Source organism: Pongo pygmaeus, chromosome 3 (genome assembly GCF_028885625.2).
Source record: "Pongo pygmaeus isolate AG05252 chromosome 3, NHGRI_mPonPyg2-v2.0_pri, whole genome shotgun sequence".
NCBI lineage: Eukaryota > Metazoa > Chordata > Mammalia > Primates > Hominidae > Pongo > Pongo pygmaeus.
The window spans coordinates 16,513,872-16,536,927 of NC_072376.2; the positions used below are offsets into that span (position 1 = coordinate 16,513,872).

Here is a 23,056-nt window from a genome sequence, read left to right on the forward strand (position 1 = left end):
CCCGAGCTACTCATTGATGCAGTAGGTTTTCTTTCCTTCTTTCCTCTCTTAGACTCCTGCAGTCCATCATCTCTAATATCCACTCACTGCGTCATTCATTCATGCCACACACAGTCACAGAGCACTTGTTCTGTGCCAGGCACACATTTTCTCTAGATACTGATTCCCAAGGAAATCTCCCTCTTGGAGATCCCCAATGCATATATTAGAGGCTTTGAGAAGTTTTATCTATCTATCTATCTATCTATCTATCAAATAGAGGATGGATAGATAGATGATGGACAGATAGATAGATAGATAGACAGATAGATAGATAGATAGATAGACAATGGATTAACTTTCAATATTTTCCTTACTTATGGACCTCTTTTTCCATGGACACCTATTACCATCCCAGCACAATGGTATTCTAAGGAACACACTTTGGGAACAGTGCAGGACCACACCTGACACACTGTAGCACACTCCTGACCAAGATTCTGTCCTTGACCAAACTCTAGCCAGGGCCCTCTGAGCCCTTTCTCTACTAGGCCTCAAGGCATGGCCTAGAAAGACTTGAGCAAACACCAACATAGTTTCTAACAGCTCAGCCATATCCCTAGGACAACTCCAGCTTCCTTAAAGTGCCTGCCTGAGAAAACTCCAGGTTGCCAAAAGAATGTACTGTTTGTTCCAGCAACCTGAGAACAGGGCCTGTCTCCCAGTCTCTGTGGGAGGGTAGGAGCCTACCTTCAAAAAGAGCCAGGCAACAAACCCAGATGGGTTTCACATGGACCAACCTCTTCTTCCTACTTTTTGTAATTTGTCATTTCTCTGACTCAAATGAGCCCCCAGTCGCCCCCAGCCTACTCTAGTCTCCCTTTAAAATGCCCGGTCACCTCCGTACAAACCAAAGTTGAGTTTACACCTGACCTTCTTCCCTATTTCAATAGTATACAGTAGTTAACCCCTTTCTGAGGTTTTACGCTTTGTGGTTTCAGTTACCAGCAACTGTGATCTGAAAATATAAAAAGAAAAATTCCAGAAATAAACAATTCACAAGTTGTAAATTCCATGTCTGTTCTGGGTATCATGATGAAATGTCACACAATCCCGCTGTTTCCTGACCTGGACGTAAATCATGTCTTTGTCCAGGATATTCACGTTGCCTGTGCCACCCGCCCACTAGTCACTCAGTAGCAACTGGGTTATCAGATCAAAAAAACAGTATATAGGTGATATGGTTTGGCTGTGTCCCCACCCAAATCTCATCTTGAATTCCCACATGTTGTGGGAGGGACCCAGTGGGAGGTAATTGAATCATGGGGGCAGGTCTTTCCCGTACTGTTCTCATGATAGTGAATAAGTCTCATGAGATCTGATGGTTTTAAAAAGGAGAGTTTCCCTGCAGAAGCTCTGTTCTCTCTTCGCCTGCCACCATCCATTTCAGATGTGACTTGCCCCTCGTTACCTTCCGCCATGATTGTGAGGCCTCCCCAGCCACGTGGAACTGTAAGTCCATTAAACCTCTTTCCTTTGTAAATTGCCCAGCCTCTAGTATGTCATTATCAGCAGCATGAAAACTAATACAATAGGGTTTGGTACTATCTGTGGTTTCAGGCATCCACTGGAGGTCTTGGAAGATATCCCCTCAGATAAGAGAAGACCACTGTATTACCAATTAAAATCTGTCCATACTACATTAATGGTGTCTGACTTTGTTTATCTTTGCCACTCCACCTAGTTCTCCACACATGAAAAGCCCTCAGGCAAGACTCATTAAAATTGATACAGGAGGATCTAGTTAATGCAATGAGGTCTAGGTGAGATTTGAGACTATCCTGTTTCCAAAAAGCAGGAAACAGGTATGTTTGTCCATGACAACAAATTCCAGAACTGGCCTTAGAGTCCCACAGATGTAACTAAAATCCCAATTGGTCCGCTGTGAAACCAACTTATCTGGGTCTCAGAGGTCCCAGTGAGGATTAACTGAGATAATGCTGAGGAAGACCAAAGCCTCCCCTGAGATATTTGCAGATGCTTTACTCTCACAGTTGCCTTTGCCTGTGCCTACCTACTCAGCCTGTGCATCACAGTCTGTCCCTCAAGCCACAGATAAGGAAATCAGCCTTTCCTTTAATAGGAGGGAGCAAGGAGGCAGGGATAAAAATTTTAACCAGTGGGCCAGGCACGGTGGCTCACACCTATAATCTCAGCACTTTGGGAGGCTGAGGCAGGAGGATCGCTTGAGTTCAGGAGTTCAAGACCAGCCTAGGCAACATAGACAGACCTCCTCTCTACTAAAAATCAAGAAAATTAGCTGGGCATGGTGATGCCTAACTGTGGTCCCAGCTACTTGGGTGTATGAGGCAGGAGGATCACTTGAGACCAGGAGGTCGAGGCTGCAGTTTGCCTCACTGCACTCCAGTCTGGGCAACAGAGTGAGACTCTGTCTCAAAAAAAAAAAAAAAAAATTTTAACCAGGCCAGGCACGGTGGCTCACACCTGTAATCCCAGCACTTTAGGAGGCTGAGGTGTGCAGATCACTTGAACTCAGGAGTTCAAGACAAGCCTGGCCAACATGGTGAAACCTCGTCTCTACTGAAAACACAAAAATTAGCTGGATGTGTAATCCCAGCTACTCAGGAGGCTGAGGCATGAGAACTGTTTGAACCCGGGAGGCGGAGGTTGCAGTGAGCCAAGATCGTGTCACTGTACTCCAGCCTGGGCAACAGAAAGCCTGCCTCTCAGGGAAAAAAAAATTAACCAGTGGAGGCCAGTAATTTTTTCAACCCATGCATGCACAGACACAGACACACACACACACACACACACACACAGCATTTTTATAGATTTTTTTCCAAGCATGAGATGAAACAAAGGAGCAGTTACACGGCAAGAATGAAAATAACTCCAGATTAACTATCAGACACCCTGTTCTTTAAGAGTTCCTCTGCCTCCCACCACCTCAGCAAAGCTGTGCATTCTCCTTTGCTCTCTCCTCACACTTTTAGGCAGAGCCAGTCAGCTCTTTGTGGCCTCAACCCCTGAATTTGATTCCAGGTCTACCAGCTCTCCGAAGGACATTCCCATAGAAGCCCTCATTAACAGGCAAGTATGCTCTCAAATAGCGAAGTTTTCCTCTGCCTAAGCCTGCACCTACACAGATCCCAAGAAAGCCAACTTCAAGTCCAAAAATGGCCCATAAGGAGGCAGCTGGAGTGTAAAGCAGAACTCCCCAATCTCCAGTCATTCAAACATGAGCTGCCTGAGTTTCCCCATACACCACACATTCATATCATGTCTACTAGAACGACACCCACCTAAAGATGCTTGTGTCCTAATTCCCGGAACCTGTGAATACGGCACCTTACATGGCAAAAGGGACTTCGCAGATGTGATTAAAAGGATCTTGAAAAGGAGAGATTATTCTGGATTTCCTAGGAGGGCCCAATGTACTTGTAAGGCTCCTTATAAGAGGGAGGCAGGAGGGTCAAACTCAGAAAAACCAGGTGTGTTGTGAGGATGGGGCCCTAAGCTAAGGAAGGCAGGCAGCTTCTAAAAGCTAGAGAAAGCAAGGACTCAAATTCTTCCCTAGAGCCCTCAGAAGAAATGCAGCCCTGGCAACACCTTGATTTTAAGACTTCTGTTTTTGTTTTTTGGGGTTTAGTTTTTTGAGATGGAGTCTCGCTCTGTTGCCCAGGCTGGAATGCAGTGACATGATCTTGGCTCACTGCAACCTCCACCTCCCAGGTCCATGCAATTCTCCTGCCTCGGCCTCCAAGTAGCTGGGACTGTAGGCACAAGCCACCATGCCTGGCTAATTTTTTGTATTTTCAGTAGAGACAGAATTTCACCATGTTGGCCAGGCTGGTCTCAAACTCCTGAGCTCAAGTGATCTGCCCGCCTTGGCCTCCCAAAGTGCTGGAATTACAGGTGTGAGCCACTGTGTCCAGCCACCATGATTTTAAGACTTCTGGCCTCTGTAAGTATAAGATGATAAATTTGTATTGTTTTAAACCGATAAGTTGGTGGTAATTTGTTACAGCAGCAATAGGAAGCTAATACACTATGTACATTACATTATGTAGTGTATTCTTCAGGTAATGTTTACTTTTTATGCACTGTCTACTTATCCTCATCCTCACAATAATATCCATGTATTTGTGGTTTTGATGTGGTTGCTATGTATTTTCCTAATACACATCAAAATAAACAAATGATTGTCAATTAAGAAGTGTTTTCCTGTGTCCCTCCCCATACCTCCAGTACACCTGCCCCGAGAGCACAGTGTGGATCCCACTTTGGGAAATTCTGGTGCAAAGGGATGCTCAAGGCCTTCAAGACGGGAAACCAGAGTTCCACGCCTGGCTCTTCCACTGATGGCCTTGAACAGATCACTCTGAAACTCCTGCTCCCTAGCACTCTCCTCTGTACAAGGGTTCCACAGAATCTCTTGTTGGACCCCAGCCCTCTGCTGTGCACCAGGATTAGCCAGGACAGTCGGTAGCTGAGCAGAGAGTCAGCCAAGGGTTTCCATTCCCTGGGCCCTTAAACCCATTCCTCTTACCTGAATTCTCCAGCTTGAACCCCCCACGCCGCCCCACGCGGTACGTAGAGTCAGAAAGCTGAAGTTTAGAGCAATGACAACCTCTCTCTCCACTCCTCTTTTTTCCCTCCAGAGCATCTATGCATTGAGCATAGATGACATCAAAGAAAAAAAGCTGCTTCACATCTCCCTCCACCCTCCGTTGGTCACTCTGAGTCACACTCACATAGAGAGATGATCAGCCAACCACTCCAGTGTGGTTTAAAGGCAGGAACACTACAGCAAAAGATCAAAAATCTGGTTTAAATATGGCTTCATGACCTGCCAATCCTGTGATTTTAGCCTCTCTGATACTCAGTTTCCTCTTTCGTAAACAGGGAAAAATCTTACTTAGCTCAAACTATGAGTATGAAGATTCAATGCAATAACATAGGCTCAATCTCACAGCACCAAGCCTGATGCATGGTAGGTATTCAGCAAATGTCACCTGAGCCTAAATTGGAATCAATAACCATTTCCAAAGTGTGCAGAGAGGATGAACACTGTACAGGGACTCCTGATATGTGACGGCAGGGCACAGACCTTTTTCCATGGCTGGCGGACACACTGAGGTATATACTGCTGTTGCGATGACCGTTGCTGTTTGTGTGCTGTTGTTTGAAGGTGGGTTGCGCTTTCACGATGTTGCAAACTTGGCGATGTTTAGGAAGCTGCTACTATTACATTGGTGCAAAAGTAATAGCGGTTTTTGCTATTGCTTTTAATGGCAAAAACCGCTATTACTTTTGCACCAACTTACACATTTTTGAACCTATTTCCACTTCTGTGAAGTAAGCCAGAGAAATGAGGGAAGACAGGGTGAGGGGAAGAAGACAGGAAGGCAGGGAAGGAGCGAAAGGCAAAGTGAACAGCAGCAGCTCTCCAGTGTTGAGGTGACTTGTCGATCTCAGATCCACTCACAGGGCTGAGCAGAGGCCCCACTAGGAAAAGAAAACTGAACCAAGTTTCCCACACTAGTTTTCCAAGACAAATCGTCTCATCGGCTGCCAATGCCTGCCCCCTTGTGGAAGTTCTTCAAACTGCTTGTATTTTTATTTATCTATTTATTTATTTTTAATGCCGGGACACTCGGAAAACCTCACAATGAGAAAATGTTTTAAGCTTCCAGAGGTTCCCCGTTGCCTGAAAGATAAAAACCACCTGACGGAGATCTTTCATGATGCAGACCCTGCCCACGAAGACACCTCTCCTCCATGCACTCCCTGCCAGCACTTTATTCTGTAATAATAACAAGCGCCATAGTTCCCCAATAATTAATTGAGTTGATAAGAGGCCAACTTGGGAATGAGATAGACCAGAGTTCAAAATTCTGATGCTTTTTCCTCTAGCTGTGTGGCTCTGGGTAAGTTATCTAACTCACAGCTGGGCACCGTGGCTCACGCCTGTAATCCCAACACTTTGGGAGGCCGAGGCAGGTAGATCACCTGAGGTCAGGAGTTTGAGACCAGCCTGGCCAACATGGTGAAACCTTGTCTCTACTAAAAATACAAAATTAGCCAGGTGTGGTGGCACACACCTGTAGTCCCAGCTACTCGGGAGGCTGAGACAGGAGAATCACTTGAACCTGGGAGGCAGAGGCTGCAGTGAGCCAAGATCATGTCACTGCACTCCAGCCTGGGCAAGACAGAGTGAGACTCCATCTCAAAAAAAAAAAAAAAAGATATCTAACTCTCTCAACTTGTTCCTTATCTGTAAAATGGGAATAATAACAGCACCTACCTCCTAGGGTTGCTCTAGAATTAGATTAGAATTAAACGAGGTAACGCATGAAAAGCATCTTCCAAGGGTGCTTTATGCCCCATGAGCTTTAGCTGCCATGGGTAAATGCAGCCTGTTCTTTCTTCCTTTTTTTTTTTTTTTTTTAAATTATACTTTAAGTTTTAGGGTACATGTGCACAATGTGCAGGTTAGTTACATATATATACATGTGCCATGTTGGTGTGCTGCACCCATCAACTCGTCATTTAACATTAGGTATATCTCCTAATGCTATCCCTCCCCCCTCCCCTCACCCCACAACAGTCCCCAGAGTGTGATGTTCCCCTTCCTGTGTCCAAGTGTTCTCATTGTTCAATTCCCACCTATGAGTGAGAACATGTGGTGTTTGGTTTTTTGTCCTTGCGATAGTTTGCTGAGAATGATGGTTTCCAGCTTCGTCCAGCAGCCTGTTCTTTCTACCCCTGAGCCATTCACTTAACAAGCGCTTATTATGCATTACTTGGATGACAAAGGAGGCATAGTCCCTGCTTTAAAGAACTTGTAGTTGAGTGAAGAGACAGAAATACAAACAAGTAACTATTATACTCTTAATTTGACAAAGGCAGTGGTTGAGTTAAATACAGCTTGTGTCCCTCTCAAGTAAAGCAAAACCTAAGATAAGGGGTTGCATGCACTAATTTATTTAAGGAAGTGGTCCTTGGAAGCAGAGTTGGGGACCAGGGGCATAGGAAGAGTGAAACAGGGCAGGAGGGAAAGCCAATACACATTTTATTATGTTGGTGCAAAAGTGATTGTCGTTTCTGGTATTACTCTGAATGGTAAAAACCGCAATGACTTTTGCACCAACCTCATATCAAGCTGCATCACGTTCTAAGTAACTGGGGATGATGCCACTAGAGGCTGTCTAAGGAGTGGTGAGGAGTGATGTGCCTCATTGTGACACACTGTCAGAAGGACAGGAGGGGAACATTCGTCCACCAGCCCGTCTCCCAGTGGTCAAGTGTGTTGCCCCTTGGAGCATTAACTCTCCACCCTCCCAGGTTTGTGCATGTGCAAGTGCCCGGCACATTTCTGCAGACATCCCATCCCTCAATGTCAGGCAAGCCCAGAGGAAGAAAGCGAGGTAGGCAGGACAGCCAGGGAAATGCGGTCAGCTTGCACTTGCTCAAAGCTGGTGGCCCCAGCCATGACTGGAATAAAATGTGGGCAGAGAGGATGCAAGGCTAGGCACAAGAGGTGGCCAATGACGACATAGGAAACTGCGTCGGTAGGAGGGGCACCTGACCCAGCCCAGCCTTTGGGCAAAGGGATGGGATTTTATCAGATAAGGGTTCCCGGAACGGATGACTATGCCAGGTCTAGGAGGAGTTAGCTGAATCAAGGTGGAGAAGAGCAGAGAAAGGGCTGGGCTAAAGCAATGGAGGAAGGTGGAGTGCAGAGACAGGAGGAGGGCAGTTTCAAGGAATAATTAGGGGGTACAATTGTCAGGGCGAGATGAGTGACGGGATGATGAGTGGGGAGTAAGAGTGGTTGTGGATAACATAGTTTCTGACCCCTGTGTCTCCATTCAAGACAGAAAGGGAAGGAGGAGCATGTGGCTCCCAGGATGGATACTGAGCTCTGATGCACTATGTTCAACTTAACTCTGTGATACCCAAGTGGAGAAGGTCAAGAAGCTCCCTGGTGCTGGAGTCAGACGCTTAGGAAGGCTTTAAAGTTGGAGTATGGAGAAACGGAACAGGATCTTGAAAAGGACTTGCTGTATCAGGTTTTCATTAATGCACAAAGGCCAAGAACAGAACAGGTACCAAGCCCCCACATTCCCAGGCAAAGTGTTAGGTCACTGGTGCAGGACACATCAAGAGACTAGGAAGCCACTGTCAGATCCCACGCATACCCACCACCAGCCTTTGATGCTGGAGAGGTGGAAGAGATAGAGAGACAATGTCTCCAGAGAGCTGTTGGAATCTTGCACCATTTCTCCTCTCCCTGCCCCTCTCTGGGGAGTGAAGAAGGAGGGCAAATGCTCATGTTTTCCCAAGGCCAGAAGTGGGCCACATGGGAAGGAGCCAACCTCAAGCCATGTTGAAAGGAACACTTCTCAGGAGTTAGCCTGGAAAGACAAAGAGACCCTGCAGGGATGGGGACCATGGAAGCCTAGAGGCTGAGGGGACCATGGAAGCCTAGAGGCTGAGGAGACCTGCTGGGAGAGAAGACTGTGTGCTTCAGGGTTGCTGTGGTCAGAGGATGCAACAGGGTGCACCCAGTCAAAGAACCAACATTTAATAATCTGCCATGCCCAGACAGCACCTACGTCTGGATATATCTGAGCCAGTCCAGCACATCCTCCCTGTCCTATACTGTTCCTGGATCCAGCTTGCCCCCTCAGAAGTGGATCCCTCAGCCCCAGTCGAGCCTTCAGATGAAGGCAGCCCCAGCTGACATCTAACAGCAGCCTCATGAGAGACCCTGAGCCATAACCCCAAAATAAATCACTCCTAAATTCCTGACCTGCAGAAACTATGAAAGATAATAAGTACTATTCTTTTAAGCTTCTAAGTTTTGGGGTGATTTGTTTACACACCAATAGATAACTACCACATGGCTCCACCCCACTACTACTAAATCAGGATTGGGAAAGATTCCAGGAATCCATTTTTAATAAGCTCCCAAAATGATTCCTTTGATAACCAACTAAATTTAGAGGAAGAAGACCAAAGTGGCATCTCTGGGAATCCTGACCTTCAGGGTTTCCATGAACTTTACAGTCTTGTGAGTGAAACTGACCATAATCCCACCAATGTTACTTAGTTGTAATTTTGATCTGGGTTTGAAGGAAGTAGGAAAGGGTTTGGGCACCAATTTTAAGAGTCACTGAAACATCACTGGTGTAACTTGCAGCTAAGTAAGCCAATCATACTTCCAGCTAAACTGACAGCTCCACCCAGTGGACATTTTGAAAACTTTTCTCATCTGAGTTTTTTTTTTCTTTTATACACTTGGATTCACTGGCAGCTGAAAGCCCACTATCACTATCAGCTAAGATGCTGATTCAGATCATGTTTGCATCTTTGCTGCTTACCAGCTGTTAACTACCTAAATTGCAAGCCATTTCATGCACCTCCGAAGGAGTCTGGTTTAGAAGATCAGAGAGCGAAAGTAGTTAAGGAACAAACACTACAAAAAAAGTTGTGGTACAAGCAGGGCACAGTGACTCACGCCTGTAATCCCAGCACTTTGGGAGGCCGAGGTGGGCGGATCACGAGGTCAGGAGATCGAGACCATCCTGGCTAACATGGCGAAACCCCGTCTCTACTAAAAATACAAAAAAATTAGCCAGGTGTGGTGGTGGACGCCTGTAGTCCCAGCTACTCGGGAGGCTGAGGCAGGAGAATGGAGTGAAACTGGGAGGCGGAGCTTACAGTGAGCGGAGATCGCACCACTGCACTCCAGCCTGGGCAACAGGCAAGACTCTGTCTCAAAAAAAAAAAAAAAAAAGGCGTGGTACAAATATATTTTCAAAATGTTGGGTCTGCTTCTACCCATGGAAATAAATCAGATTTTTAAAAAGGAAGGGTGTAGTGACTCCTGCCTATAGTCCCAGCCCCTTGGGAGGCTGAGGCAAATGGGTCACTTGAGCTCAGGGGTTCAAGACCAGCCTGAGCAACATAATAAGACTCTGTCTCTACAAAAAATACAAAAATTAGCCAGGTGTGGTGGCACGTGCCCATAGTCCCAGCTACTTGGGAGACTGAGGTGGGAGGATCACCAGAGCCTGGAAGTCAAGGCTGCAGTGAGCTGCAATTGCACCACTGCACTCCAGCCTGGGTGACAGAACGAGGGCCTGTCAAGGAAGAAAGAAAGAAAAGAAAGAAAGAAGAGAATTCTGCATGAAATTTTTATTAACCAAAAATTCACTTCTCCACAGTAGATATTTTTAATATTTATTCAAAGAATCACCAAATTATTAGCCTTGCCCAGTGGCTTGCACACCGCAGTGAGGCTTGTCAGAGCCTCTTTGAGGCACAGCAGAGCTGCCAGACCATTGCAGGGATGAGGTGACAATGTGCTGATGGGAACCCGAGTGGGATATGGGAAAGTCCAAGGGATAAAAAGACTTCAACATCACATTTACTGATCCTGATTTCTGTGCTGTTTCCCTGAAAGCAAACAGGCACTGGGCCCACCTGTAAGTGTTGCTTCACATGAAATGGACAAGGTCACGACAGAGAGATGGGCTGCAATTCACTCAGTCAACAGCAAGGCCATCTTTGCTTGGCCTGAGTACCTGTGTTCCTGTGCCACACCAGTTTCAGTCCCTTACATGGCTCTGGCACAACCCAAAAAAAGAGAGATGGCAAGAGGAGCTGGGCAGGGAACTGAATCCCCCAGGCCATTACAATGGATTCAGTTCAAGCCGACCCCACACAGGTTCACAGCAGCCCATATTGCCCAGGGAAGACCATGACCTCCTTCCCTCCCCAGGGCTCCTTAACATTGACTGAACACTTACTATGCTTTGGCCTTGCTTTACAAGCATTGATTCACCTTCACAACTTTAATGAGGAAACTTCTATTATTATGTTCATTTCACGATTGAGAAGAGCGACGCACAGAGAGAAGTCTGCCTGTTCAGCAGTTACTCTATGGCCTTACTATGTGCCTGGCACTGAGCTACATACTGGGAGTTGCAAGGATGAGTTTAAAAAACAGACAAGTTGGTCAGGCGCGGTGGCTCACACCTGTAATCCTAGCACTTTGGGAGGCCAAGGCGGGTGAATTGCCTGAGCTCAAGAGTTCGAGACCACCCTGGGCAATAAGGTGAAACCCCATCTCCACTAAAATACAAAAAATTAGCCAGGCATGGTGGCACACACTTGTAGTCCCAGCTACTCGGGAGACTGAGGCACAAGAATCGCTTGAGTCCAGGAGGCAGAGGTTGCACTGAGCTGAGATCATGCTACTGCATTCCACCCTGGGTGGACAGAGCTAGACGCTGTCTCCAAAAAATACATAAATAACAGACAAGTAAATGGCACTGCTCCTGTCTCATGAATTTATTTCTTTTTCCTGTTTCATTAAGTCATACAGCAAAACTTGCATTTATTTTATTTTATTTTAGAGATAGGATCTTGCTCTGGGACCCAGGCTGGAGTGCAGTGGCATAATCATGGCTCAAGGGATCCTCTCACCTCAGCCTCCCAAGTAGCTGGGACTAAAGGCACACACCACCATGCCCAGCTAATTTTTGTATTTTGGGTAGAGATGGGGTTTCGCCATGATGCCTAGACTGCTCTCGAACTCCTGGCCTCAAGCGATTCTCCCACTTTGGCCTCCCAAAGTGCTAGAATTACAGGCGTGAGCTGCTGCATCTGGCTCACATCTTACCACATCATAACATATATCATGCATGCTGTCTTTCGCTTGACGCTGTACCATGAGAATTTTCTCATATCACTAAAAATTATTTGAAGATGTGATTTTTAATAATTCTTAGCACAACTAGGTTATGCTAATTAACTGTACAGCTTATTTGCAGTCTGGTATAATGTAGTAGCTAAGAGCGGTCTGAATGCGTGCTCAAATCCTGACATTTGCTGCTTCCTAACTGTGTGACGTTGGGCAAGTAACTTCTCTCTATGCCACACTCTTCTCAACTGTGAAATGGACATAATAATAGAAGTGTCCTCGTTAAAGTCATGAAGATGGGTCAATGCTTGTAAAGCAAGGCCTACAGCATAGTAGGGATTCATTTAGTCAATGTTAAGGAAGAGAGATGGCAAGAGGAGCTGGGCAGGGGACTGAAGCCCCTAGGCCATTGCAGCAGATGCAGTTCAATGTCAAGTAGACCCCACATGGGTTCACAGCAGCCCATACCCCCGCAGAAAAGATCTGGACCTCCTTCCCTGCCCAGGGCACGCCTCCCATTCAGCAGTTATTCTACAGCACAAATCATATTATATCATAATGTATGGTGATTATTTAACAATTCTGTGCTGCTAGTCTTTTGGATTGTTTCCAAGATTTCAGTAATGATGCAGGAATTTCATTTGTTATATTTTTTTGTCCTTGTTGCTGACTATTACATAACACTTAAGATACGGAATTATTAGATCAAATGGTATAAAGTTGTAAGACCCTCAAATTACTTGCCAGAAAAGTTCTGCTACTTGGCTGGCCACCAGCAGGGTTTGAAATTCCACTTTACCAATTACCACCTGCATTAAAAATCATTGCTAGTTTGGTAACTATTATTAATGCTATCTCACTGTTTCCATTTGCAGTTCTTAGATAACCATTGAGATGGGATATCTTAATTCTTCTCTTACTCAGATTTTCAGTCCAAATTACTTTATCCAGAGCTAAAAAATAATCTGCAAAATCGCAGTAGGAAATTCTGCCAGGAAATAGAAAACTGAGACAGAGGCCAGAAAGGGACTTGCTTAGTCCAGGAGTATCTCCAGACTATACAGAGGCTCGCTCAATGCTAAGAACATTCTAGAAAAACATTAAGTTTCAGGCCTGGCATGGTGGCTCACGCCTGTAATCCCAGCACTTTGGGAGGCCGAGAGAGATGGATCACCTGAGGTCAGGAGTTCAAGAGCAGCCTGGCCAACATGGAGAAACCCTGTCTCTACTAAAAATATAAAAATTAGCCGGGCATGGTGGCAGGCACCTGTAATCCCAGCTACTTGGGAGGCTGAGGCAGGAGAATCGCTTGAACCCGGGAGGCGGAGGTTGCATTGGGCTGAGATTGCGCCACTGCACTCCAGCCTGGGCGACAGAGCAAGACTCTGTCAAAAAAAAAAAAAAGAAAAGAAAAGAAAAGAAGGAAGGAAGGAAGAAAGGAGGGAGAAGAGAAAAACATTAAGTTTCTTCCAATAATCCCCTGCACGGAGCTCTAGGACAGCAGAAGCCCCTGGCACAGTAGGATTTTCTCTCTAATGTGCTTTCTTTATCCCCCAGGGAGCTTTGCTTCCCCTGTCTCTGTCTCTAAAATGCCCCCCAGTGGCCTTTATTTTACATCTAAGTGATGGTATTACAATAGAAATTGACCTGAAGGGGAAAAAACTTGGACTCAGCACCAGTTTCCTCCCATGGACAGAGCCTCCGAAACTGACCCTTCCCAATTCTTTTGCCAAGCCCCCAGGAGAGGCTGTCCGTCGCACTTTGAAAGGCAGCATGCGGCCACACCGTTCACTTCACTTAGACACTTTCCATTTTCTGGGATTTTAAGCAGCTGTGACTTGAAAACACTCATAGGTGACAGCAGCATATTGCCCAAGTCCCCAGCTAGACACGATCTGCTACAGAATGGGACCACACTGGGAGCACCTCTCCCCAGGCCCCAGGCTATTCCAGAAGGGTGAGTGGCGACATTGCTACCACCCTACCATTCCAACAAGTAGAAATTGAAATTAAGGACTAATGGCTTTGGGGCAAATTAAAAATGCAGAAGTCAGAGGCACTGTTTCCCAGAGAGGCCCACTCTTCCCTCTAAAGTACAGAAAAAAACAGTAAATACTAACCAGCTGCCATCTCATTGACTACCCATAGCCACACCATAAGGGACATGGTAACACTCCCATTTTACTGATGAGGACACTGCATCGGTCAGGGACCAGCCAGAAAACAGAACCACTCCAACAGAGGAAATTTAATAAAGGGGATGGGTCATATCAGAGATGGAAAAATCCAGAATCCAAACAGGGGACAATGAAGCGACCCAGAGATGAGCAACAGTGAGAAGCCACTGCAATTCAAGGGCTGAGAATCAAAGGAAGAGCCGTGGGCAGGCCCTGGGGAGCTGTTTCCACCGAGGAAGGAGCCAGTCAGTGGGAGCGGGGAAAACAGAGGAGACGCAGCCACAGCTGAAGACGTCACCACTGCCCCTGAGATGCCACTGAGGCAGGAGGGGTAATGGGGATACTATGCTTCTCCCCTCTCCCCATCCTCCCTTTCTCTACCAGGCCCCCAGCTGCCTGACCCTACAGGAAGCCAGGGACAGGGGAGCCTGGAAAATGTGGTGCCTGACATGCAGACTGGGACTGAGAAGGGCTAGGAATAAATGTGAGAAAAGAGGCCAAAGGCTGGCCCATTGCTCGTGGTCCCATAACTACGGTGTGGCAGGGCCAGGTAGTGAACAAAGTGCACCTGAGTCCACTAACCTGCTGCATGGAAGAAGCCTCCAGGGAGATGAGAGGCGGACAAAGCAGCAGATGGCAGGAATAAACAGGAGGAGATGTTACCGTCATGCCTCCCTAACCACAGAATCATACAAACCACCAAGGGTGGCGCTTGGGTGTGGACCCCGGCTCTCTGACTCACTTGCATCACTTAGTAGGGATGTGCGGGATCGTAAATTTCTCCAAGGCTGTTTCCCCGTCCACTCATTCAACACTTACTCAACACTGAACAGGTGGAGAGGCAATGTGAAAAATAATGCTTCAGGGGGTAAGAGAAACCAATCTTCATCCCTTCTCTCCTCTACGTTCCTAAACCACCAGGAACAGACAAGAAGGTAGAGGTGAGAAATCAGTTCTGCATAGGCAAGAAAAGGGCAGGAGAGTGAGCAACCCACACAGCCCAAAGTCCATGCAGCAGACCCGCCCCTGGTCCATATGTTCCAGTCAGTCTTTATTTACAGTCTCTCCAATCAGATAAATCCGTCCTTCCTCCTATGGTGAGGAGCAAGTGAGGACCTCAAGAGAGGAAAAGATACATTCCTGCAAAAACCTTCCCATCCTGGAGGCTGAAGAGGTGAATGCCTTAAGGATATATGAGGAAGGATGTATGTAGAACCCCACGCACACAGCAGATGGCCCACGAATGCCACATATCATTAGCACATTCAGGGACCAAGTGTCAATGTGCAATCTCTTTTTTTTTTTTTTTTTTTTTTTTTTTGAGAGAGGGTCTGTATTAGTCCGTTTTCACGCTGCTGATTAAGATATACCCAAGACTGGGAAGAAAAAGAGGCTTCATTGGACTTACAGTTTCACATGGCTGGGGAGGCCTCAGAATCATGGTGGGAGGCAAAAGGCACTTCTTACATGGGGACGGCAAGAGAAAAATGAGAAAGAAACAAAAGCAGAAACCCCTGATAAACCCATCAGATCTCGTGAGACTTATTCACTATCACGAGAATAGCATGGGAAAGACCGGCCCCATGATTCAATTACCTCCCCCTGGTTCCCTTCCATTCCCACAACACATGGTAATTCTGGGAGCCACAATTCAAATTGACATCTGGGTGGGGACACGGCCAAACCAAATCAGGGTCTCACTCCATGATGGCTGGAGTACAATGGCATGATCACAGCTCACTGCAGCCTCAACCTCCCAGGCTCAAGTGATTCTCCCACCTCAGCATCCCGAGTAGCTGGGGCTACAGGCATGTGCCACCATGCCGGGCTGATTTTTGTATTTTTTTGTAGAGAGGGGGTGTTACTATGTTGCTCAGACTGGTCTCTAACTCCTGGGCTCAAGTGATCCACCCACCTAGGCCTCCCATAGTGGCTGGGAGCCACCATGCCCAGCCTTCCAATGTGCAAGCTCAACTCACACTTAGTATGTCCCGCACCCTGTCCGTAAGGGATCTCACAGACTTCAGTGCAAATTCTGGCTTCTTTCTACACCGGCTATGTGGTTTGGGAAAATTACTTAAACTCTATGATCCTTAGTTCCCTCACCAGATATGGAACTAATATCTACCTCACTCAGGTGCTTAGTCCAGGTTCCCTAGAAAACAGCGAGAAACAAAAGCTTATGTGCAACTGGAAATCATCAAAGTTAAAAATTATGTTCTTCAAAGGGCACCATCAATAAAGTGAAAAGACAACCCACTGATGAAAGAAATGTGTGGCAAATCACTTATCTGATAAGGGAATTATATCTAGAGTACATAGAGAATCTAAGAATTCAGTAATAAAAGGATATTATTAAAAATTGAGCAAAGAATCTGAACAAACATTTCACCATATGCAAATGGCCAACAAGTACATGAGAAGATGCTCAACATCATCAGCTATGAGGGAAATACAAATCAAAATCATAATGAGATGCCACTCCACACCCACTAGGATGGCTATAATAAAAAAGAGACAACCTATAATCAAGCAACCAGTGCTGATTTTAAGAAAACCAAAGTTTTAGAGTCTAAGATAGCAACTGAATTAAAAATTATGTAATACTTGTGGCACTTTGACAAACGAGACCTTGAGGTCCTTACTTGCTCCTCACCATAGGAGGAAGAGGATGGACCTACCTGACTGGAGAGATGTAAGTCAAGACTGATTGGACTGGACATGTGGAAAAACTAAAACCATCATACACTACCAGTGGAAATGTAAAATGGTGCAGCTGCTTTGGAAAACAGTCTAGAAATTGCTAAAATGGTTGAATATAGAGTCACTATCTGATATTCAACAACTCTACTTGTAGGCATGTAACAAGAGAAATGAAAATATATGTTCACACAAAGGGTGAGTTTTGCAAATGTTCACAGCATCATAATTGATTATTGCCAAAAAGCAGAAACAATTCACATGTCTAACAACTGATGAGTGGACAAATAAAATGTGGCATAACCATACAATGGAATATTATTTGGCAATAAAAACTGAAGTATTGCCACATGCTGTGTAACATGGATGAACTTTACTTTCTCATCATACTTCCATATAAAATTAGAAACAGATAATAACAACCAATACTTTCTGAGTACTTCTATATGCCAGTCCTTTTGCATGCATTCATTTGTTTAATCCCTGGAGATCATGATAATGTTCCCATTTCTCGTATGACTGAGATATGGAGATATAAGAAATATTCTTAAGGTTCTACAGCAAGTAAGTGGAAGAACTATGCTCAAATGCATGTGACCTGACTCAGGGTCCCTCTATAACTCTATATTGCTTCTAGGTGTAGGTTATACTCACACTGAAAGTTCCAAAGAAAAAGTCACAATTGTTTAATGTAACAGACCACAGTGGGTTCCTCCCCAGTACTCTGGAGCCCCATGGCATGCTGCTCTATTCCTAGAAGCTGTGAATGCTCTCGGCTTCCAGGAACATGCAGGCTGACCTCCAAGCTGGTGACAGCCCATTTGGAAGGGGGCAGAAGCCACAATCTGGAATGTAGCAGGAAATTAGCACCTAGAGGCAAGCTGTCTTCAGGCAAGTTCGGGCTGAGGGAAGCTAAAATTCAATAAGCCAGGCTTCAAATTACATGTATCTGATCAATTCACCAAGAAATGATTTCAGCTATAAAGCATATCTGTGAGAACAAACAGATTCAAAAACCTGGTGGAGTTTTCCAGATTCTGTTCAAGGATAAAGTTTAGAAGATTCCAACAAAATACCTAACCTAAGTTAAAGTTGGCTGTACACCATTTCTTCTCCTCTCATGCTTTCATAACCCCACTCAAATCTTCCCTACTCCCCATTACTCTACTGGAACTGTTTGTCAGGATCGCAAGGACCTCCCCACTGCTGAGTCCAATGGTCAGTTTTTATAGCCCTTATCTTACTTGACTTCTCACAGCATTCAACACTGCTGCTCATTCCTTCCCTTCTTGATACTTTCTTCACTTTATTCCTGAGACACCACATTCTTACTTTTTCTCCTACTTTATTGGTTGTTACCTATCAGTGCCCTTTTGTTGATTTTTTTTCTCCCTATTATCAGAGAAATTATCTTCTTCTCTTCTCACATATTTAGTGTATTGCCAGTTTCCAAAGTATTTCCTCTCTGCTCCAAAGCCACCCTTCATTGCCTGTTCTGCAATAATGGAACTGGACTCTGTAAACATTTCTCCTGCACAGCTGATACAATGTTCAGTTTTGCCAACAGAGAGTGTTGGAGGAGGGGGCTTCCTTTCCTGGTTCTGGTGTGCTTCCATATGGTTCCTGCCACACGGCTACCATATACATGTGAGGGACATCCAGCAGCACTTCATGCACCCTGGCAGGGTGCTTCCTGCTTCCCCAGTGGCTGTAGACCAACACAGGCCCACGGAACCCAACAAACTGTGCTGTCCAGTGCCATACCTTCTCCATATCCACCTTTCTATGTTCTACTCTATGTCCACCGCCATACATCCTCCAATGAAGCTCAGGTCCCAGCCTTGGGGAGGGACTTGTCTTCCAAATTTGTTCCTCAAGTGCTGTCCCTCAGTGCAAGAATATTCTTCAGAGTTCTCATTAGCCTTTTAGAATTAATCCTTGCTACTCGATAATTCTTTATATTACACTGACCTCATTCACAATACTGTGCGGCTTCTGTCTTCTGGACCCTGGCCAATACATTCCCTTAGTGATCTCACCTAGTCTCATAGCGTTAACTGCTTAGGACCCCCAGATCTCTCAGGACCCCTAGATCTCTCTCTCTCTCGAACACCAGACTTAATACAACTGCCCACTTGACATCTCCACTGGGGTATTAATAGAGCAAACCTCTATGTCCAAAACAACACTCCAGATACTCCCAATACTTGCTCTATCCACAGCCTTCTCTATCACACTTGCTAACTTAATCCCTCCATTTGCTCATGTCAGAAACTTTGGGAGACATCACTGACTCTTTTCTCTCTTACCCTCACGTTAAATCCACCAGGAAATCCTCTTGAATCTATCTTCAAAATATCCGCCATTTCCCAACTCTCCTCTCACAACCTCCACTGCTACCACCCTAACCACTGTCATTTCTTGCCTGGATTCTTGCAAAAACCTCAGTACTATCCTCAACACAACAGCCAGAGCAATCTTTTAAAACATATCATGCCACTCTTTTGCTGAAAATCCTTGCGGTAGTTCCCAAAATCCAAAACCAAATCCTTACAATGCCCAACACTCCCTTACATTTGCTATTCCCAAACCGTGCACCAAGGCACTCCAAGGCAGCATTCACAGGGACTCTACAGGGTACTTTCCATATTCTAGGTTATACAGCAACATCAGTCATATTACTACTATAAAATTGTTAGAATCCAACCACTTGTAAATCCAAATCATTAGTTATTTTCTTTGATGTAGGGGCATTGTAAAAAATTACTAAGACACTAAGGGCACTATGGACCTAGAAAGTTGAGGAACCCCTATCCTACACAGTCATCTGTCTGATCTTATCTCCTGAAACTGCCCCTCTGTTTGCTCTACTCTCTGCCCCAGCCAACCCAGCCTCCCTGTGTTCCTCACCCCACCTGGTACACTCCTGCCTCAGGCTCTTTGCAATGACTGGTTCCTCTGTCTTAAAATGTCCTTACCTCAGATGCCCTTCTACACTTTCTTTCAGATGTGTTCAAATGTCACTTCCTCACATGAGATATTCCATCACTGCCTGTATTAGTGTGGGCTGCCATAACAAAACACCACAGAGTGGGTGGCTTAACAACACACATTTATTTTCTCTGTTCTGGAGGCTGAAAGTCCAAGACTGAGGCTCCAGCCAATTCCATCTCGTGAGGGCTCTCTTCTCAGCTTGTGGACGGCAGCCTCCTTGCTGTGTCCTCACACAGACTTTCCTCAGTGCGTCCGTGTGGGAAGAAAGTGAGAGGGAGAACTCTGGTGTCTCTCCTTATAAGAACACTAATCCTGTTGAATCAGTGCCCATCCTTACGAACTCATTTCATCTTAGTTACTTCCTTAGAGGCCCCATCTCCAAATACAGCCACATTAGAGGGCGGGCTTGAACATACAAATTTGAGGGAGACACCCACATTCAGTTCATAACACTACCATTTCTGAAATTGCAATCCCATTCTCCCCAACACTCCTTCACCCCCTTACCTTGCTCTCTTCCCCCCACAGTTCACCTTTCTCATACTCTCCAATGAATTCATATTATGAATTCTATTGTTTATTATCTGTCACCCTCTCCCCCAACTAGAATAAAACTCAATGATTAAGGGTAGGAGCCTTTGTCTACTTGTTCATTATGTGTCCCAGGCATCTAGGTTAGTGCCTTGTACACAGTTGGTACTCAGATTAGCTGTTGAATGAATGAAGGAGAAAAAACATCTCCTTCCTGGCCCCTTTTCCCTTTTCATTCTCTTTGCACATCACCAGGGAAGGAAAAGGAACACACCTCAATAATCGATTAGTTTCAGGAGAGCTGGTAGTCTTCATTCCATTTAGAAACAGATCTGGTATTCAATAATTAAAAATAATTAATAATTAATAAGCAGCCCAAATTTCTACCAACGGATGAGTAGGTAAACACCAGATTAAAAGGCTTCCAAGCAGTCCATGATTCTAGCATACTCATCTATGACTGCTGGATATGAGACGTGATTTGATTAAAGAAGACAGGCCAGGCGCGGCGGCTCACGCCTGTAAATCCCAGCACTTTGGGAGGCCAAGGCAGGCGGATCACAAGGTCAAGAGATTGAGACCATCCTGGCCAAAGTGGTGAAACTTCATCTCTACTAAAAATACAAAAATTAGCTGGGTGTAGTGGTGCACGCCTGTAGTCCCAGCTACTCGGGAGGCTGAGGCAGAAGAATTGCTTGAACCAAGGAGGCGGAGGTTGCAGTGAGCCAAGGTCATGCCACTGCACTCCAGCCTGGGTGACAGAGCGAGACTCTGTCTCAAAATAAAAAGACAACACGATAAATAAAGTGTATTTATTAGGATAATCAATAATTACCAGGTCCGGTTCTAAACGGAATGAAAACTACCAGCTCTCCTGAAACTAACTGTACCCTCGTTAAGTCTCTTAGTGTGTGGAACTGTTTCTTCATCTGAAAACTGGAAACAACAAGACATGCAAGGTACAGCATGAGGTAATGTGCTCAGGGTGCTCTCAACAGCTAGACTTGTATACTAGTTTCACGTGCGCAGCTCTCTAGCTAGGTGACTTTGAATAAGCAGTCCAACCTTCTGAGCTCCTATTTTCTTTCCTGTAATAGTTGGATAAAATCACCTCGTAGTGGCAAGAATCAAGACTTCTCAAAAGTTAAACATAGAGGCCAGGCGCAGTGGTTCACAGCTGTAATTCTAAGCACTTTGGGAGGCCGAGGCAGGTGGATCACTTGAGGTCAGGAGTTTGAAACCTGCCTGGCCAACATGGTGAAATCCCGTCTCTACTAAAAATACAAAAAATAAATAAATAAATAAAAATAGCCAGGTGTGGTGGTGGACACCTGTAGTCCTAGCTACTTGGGAGGCTGAGGCAGGAGAATCACTTGAACCTGGGAGGTAGAGGTTACACTGTGCTGAGATCACACCACTGCACTCCAGCCTGGGCAACAAAGCAAGACTCCATCTCAAAAAAAAAAAAACAAAGATAAACACAGAAATTACCATATGGTCGAACAATCCTGCTCCTAGGTATATATCCAAAATCATTGAAAACAGATACACAAACACTTATACATGAATGTTCACAGCGGCAATGCTCACAACAGCCAAAAAGTGGAAGCAGCCCAAATGTCTATCAACAGATCAGTAAACAATATTGCAGTGGATACATATAATGGAATATTACGCCACAAAAAGAAATAAAGTACTGATACATGATGCAATGGGGAAGAACATGGAAAACATAAAGCTAAGTAGAAGGAGCCAGATACGAAAGATCACATACTGATTCCATTTATACAAAATACCCAGAAGAGGCCAGGTGCAATGGCTCACGCCTGTAATACCAGCACTTTGGGAAGACAAGGCAGGAGGATTGCTTGAGTCCAGGAGTTTGAGACCAGCCCAGGCAACATAGCCAAGACCTGTCTCTACAAAAAACTTTAAAAAATATCTGGGCATGGCGACACGTGCCTGTAGTCTCAGCTCCTCGAGAGGCCAAGGTGGGAAGATTGCTTGAGCCCAGGAAATCAAGGCTGCAGTGAGCCATGTTCATGCCACTGTACTTCAGCCTGGGTAAGAAAGAGCAAGACTGTCGCAAAAAAAATAATAATACCCAGAATTAATTCACAGAAACAAAATGCAGATTGGTGGTTGCAGGGGTTAGGGAGCAGGAATGGGGAGGAACTGCTTGAAGAGCTCTGGTTTTTCTTTTGGGGTGATACAAACGTTTGGGAACTAGACAGAGGTGGTGATTATGCACTACTGTAAATGTGTTAAATGCCACTGAACTGCTCACCTACTTAACTTTTAGTACTTAAAATTAGCCTTAAAATGGCTAATTTTGGACGGGTGCACTGGCTCACGCCTGTAATCCCAGCACTTTGGGAGGCTGAGGTGGGCAGAGCACAGGGTCAGGAGATCAAGACCATCCTGGCTAACACGGTGAAACCCCGTCTCTACTAAAAATACAAAAAAACTTAGCCGGGCATGGTGGCAGGCGCCTGTAGTCCCAGCTACTCGGGAGGCTGAGGCAGGAGAATGGTGTGAACCCAGGAGGCGGAGCTTGCAGTGAACCGAGATGGCGCCACTGCACTCCAGCCTGGGCAACAGGGCAAGACTCCGTCTCAACAACAAAAAAAGGCTAATTTTATGTGAATTTCACCTCACTAAAAAAAGAAAGAAAATACGTGGTAAAGGCGTTTAAAAACAGCAACTGTCTGGTGACTAGCGATCTGGACTTAGCTCTGCCAGTTACTGGCAACAAGGTAATGTCTCTCTGGGCTTCAGTTTCCTCACCTGTAAAATGATCGGGTTGGATTAAATCACTACTAGTTCTCGACCAGGACAGTCTACATTGGCCATATGTGGAGAGCTGCTTCTAAATGCACAGGGCCATCCCATCACCCCCAGATTTTGACATGTCCAAGGCAGAATCAGGCCTGTGTTC

General features: G+C 45.5%; 1 pseudogene; it reads right to left on the minus strand.

The window, feature by feature from the left end:
- LOC129034517 (small ribosomal subunit protein eS7-like) overlaps nucleotides 1-18,959 on the minus strand; it is a 53,717-nt pseudogene extending 34,758 nt beyond the window's left edge.
- Nucleotides 18,960-23,056: the final 4,097 nt, after the last annotated feature.